Source organism: Rhinopithecus bieti, unplaced genomic scaffold (genome assembly GCF_001698545.2).
Source record: "Rhinopithecus bieti isolate Rb0 unplaced genomic scaffold, ASM169854v2 scaffold_56246, whole genome shotgun sequence".
In the NCBI taxonomy this organism is placed as follows: domain Eukaryota; kingdom Metazoa; phylum Chordata; class Mammalia; order Primates; family Cercopithecidae; genus Rhinopithecus; species Rhinopithecus bieti.
Window position 1 is genome coordinate 262,056 of NW_016821943.1, and position 3,725 is coordinate 265,780.

Genomic DNA, 3,725 nt, shown 5'->3' on the forward strand with positions numbered 1-3,725 from the left:
TTTCTAAAGGAAGATAGGATAATGCTTGTTTCTTTTTCCTGATTTACTTATTTCCGAAATGAGTTGCATCCTCTGATGTTTACCAGTGAGCTTTTTTTGCTTGTTTGTTTTACTATTTTAAATTGTCATTATAAACCAATAGATGTAATCACATTACATGTTGTATTAGTTTGTTTTCATGTTGCTGATAAAGACATACTCGAGACTGACCAATTTACAAAAGAAAGAGGTTTATTGAACTTACAGCTCCACGTGGCTGGGGAAGGCCTCACATTCATGGCAGAAGGTGAGGAGGAGCTAGTCACATCTTACGTGGATGGCAGCCGGCAAAAAGAGAGGTTGTGTAGGGCAACTCCCATTTTTTTTTTTTTTTTTTTTTTTTGAGGCAGAGTCTCGCTCTGTCCCCTGTCCCCCAGGCTGGAGTGCAGTGGCGCGATCTTGGCTCACTGCAAGCTCTGCCTCCCGGGTTCACGCCATTCTCCTGCCTCAGCCTCCTGAGTAGCTGGGACTACAGGTGCCCGCCACCACACCTGGCTAATTGTTTTTTTTGGATTTTTAGTAGAAATGGGGTTTCACCATGGTCTCGATCTCCTGACCTTGTGATCCGCCCACCTCAGCCTCCCAAAGTGCTGGGATTACAGGCGTGAGCCACCGTGCCTGGCCAGCAACTCCCATTTTTTAAAACCATTAGATATCATGAGATCCATTCACTATCACGAGAACAGCACAGGAAAGACCCACCCCCATGATTTAATCATCTCCCACTGGGTGCCTCCCATGACACGTGGGAATCATGGAAGCTACAAAATGAGATCTGGATGGGGACACGGGGCCAAACCATATCACAGGTGTTCCCGTCATCACATTTGTTATGATGCTCAAATGGTCCCATCCGAGGCCAGTGGGAGCCTCTAAGTCGGACCCTAGGTCCTTTTGAAGCAACCCTTAAAGTCTGACAATGGTTCTGGGTCCTCTTGGCAAAACCCTTGAGGTGTGATCATGTTTTTGTTGAAAAGATTTTCATGATAATCTTGTGAAATTCTCATCCCCGCTCTGGAACTGGCAGTTTCTCCCAGCATTAGAGAGAAGTTCTATTTAGACAATACAATCTCGGGTCTAAGAATGTGTCACTGTTAATGAGCTGGTTGTTGTTTCTAGGCGTTTTCAATAGACAGAACTAGGAAATGTGTATTTTTTTAAAGAAAAATGAAATCTATCATATCTTCATACCGACCCTTCAAATTCAAATTCAGTCTGTTTGTGGTTTTCCCATGATTGATTCTTTTGGGATTTCCAGATATATAATTCTATCATCTGCAAAAGAGATACTTTTTATATTTCCTTCTCTATTTTTGTCCCTCTCATCACTTTCTCTTGTGTAAAGAAATTAGCTAGTAATTCCAAAACGCCATTGAATAGTGGTGATGCCAGCATGCCATTTTGCTCTGTTCCTAGTTTTTCTGCATCTGTGGTGATGACCATTTTTTCTTAGCTCTACGGATATGATGGATTTTATTAATAGATTTCCTGATATGAAGCGACCTCTTCATTCCCAGAGTAAACTCTACTTGGTCATATCATGTCAGATAGGTTAATTATTTGATTACGTAAATGAAATCACTATTAGAGATAAGTGAAATGAATGGGAAAGGAGTTTCAAAGTGTGTTCTTGTATCATGAAGCCCTCAAGGTCATCCCTGGTTCAGAGACTTCTAGAAGGATGCACAGGATCTAGCGTACAGTGGTGCCATGGCTGAGACTGGTTATGGCAAAAGGCTCTGAAACCACATCTGTGAATGGAAAAGGCATGGGGTAGAAAAGGCATGGGGTGTGGTGTGAAGGAAACCAGGCTCGTGCTTCCAAGGCCTCTCTCCCCATGGAGCAACACAGGATGTGTTTCATTCCCAGCAATGCTGCGTGGTTGTCCGTCTGCAGGGCTGCCCATCGGGGAGCTCACTAGAGACTCAGTGCCTGCAGTGTTGACCGGAAGCTGGCCATGCCCTGCCTGGAACACACCAAACTCCAGACTCAGAAGGAAAGTGCATTGAGGGCTCCAGTATTTGTACAGTCTGGACACAGTGAACCCTCATCGTCATCCAGGGAACAGTTCCAGTGCCAAGTTCCCAGATGCCATCTGAGGATCCACCTCACAGCAGATATTTAAAGAATAGCAGGCACAAGTCTGCTGGGCTAATTATTTTCTGCACAATGCCCAAGATTAGAAATTTTGAAAAAGAAACTATATTTGACTTTAAAAGATATTAAACATAATTTTATAAGGCAAAATAAAATATTATCAAAACAGGAAGACAAATTACAAAGTTAGAAAATTAAAACATGGGGGGTGCCCAAGATGACCAAATAGGAACAGCTCCAGCCTCCAGCTCCCAGCGTGAGCGACACAGAAGATGGGTGATTTGTGCATTTTCAACTGAGGTACCGGGTTCATCTCACTGGGGCATGTTGGACAGTCCATGCTAGTCAGTGGGTGCTGCCCAACCAGCAAGAGATAAAGCAGGGCAAGGCATTGCCTCACCTGGGAAGTGCAAGGGGGAAGGGAATTCCTTTTCCTAGCCAAGGGAAAGTGAGACACACAACACCTGGAAAATCGGGTCACTCCCACCCTAATACTGCACTTTACCAAGGGTCTTAGCAAATGGCACACCAGGAGATTATATCCCACACCTGGCCCAGAGGGTTCTATGCCCACGGAGCCTCCTTCATTGCTAGCACAGCAGTCTGAGATCTAACTGCAAGGCGGCAGCAAGCCTGGGGGAGGGGTGCCCACCATTGCTGAGGCTTAAGTAGGTAAACAAAGCAGCTGGGAAGCCCAAATTGGGTGGAGCCCACCGCAGCTCCAGGAGGCCTGCCTGCCTCTGTAGACTCCACCTCTGGGGACAGGGCATAGCTAAACAAAAAGCAGCAGAAACCTCTGTAGATGTAAATGTCCCTGTCTGACAGCTTTGAAGAGAGCAGTGAGTCTCCCAGCACGGAGGTTGAGATCTGAGAGCAGACAGACTGCATGCTCAAGTGGGTCCCTGACCCCTGAGTAGCCTAACTAGGAGACATCCCCCACTAGGGGCAGACGGACACCTCACACCTCACACAGTTGGGTACACCCTGAGATGAAGCTTCCGGAGCAAGAATCAGACAGCAACACTTGCTTTTCAGCAATATTCTATCTTCTGCAGCCTCTACTGCTGATACCCAGGCAAACAGAGTCTGGAGTGGACCTCAAGCAAACTCCAACAGACCTGCAGCTGAGGGTCCTGACTGTTAGAAGGAAAACTAACAAACAGAAAGGACACCCACACCAAAACCCCATCAGTACGTCACCATCATCAAAGACCAAAGGCAGATAAAACCACAAAGATGGGGAAAAAGCAGTGCAGAAAAGCTGGAAATTCAAAAAATCAGAGTGCATCTCTCCCTCCAAAGGAAAACAGCTCATCACCAGCAATGGAACAAAGCTGGATGGAGAATGACTTTGACGAGTTGAGAGAAGGCTTCAGTTGATCAAACTTCTCAGAGCTAAAGGAGGAACTATGTAACCAGCACAAAGAAACGAAAAATCTTGAAAAAGAATGGAAGAATGGATAACTAGAATGACCAATGCAGAGAAGTCCATAAGTGAACTGATAGAGATGAAAACCATGACATGAGAACTATGTGACAAATGCACAAACTTCAGTAACTGACTCGATCAACTGGAAGAAAGAGTATCA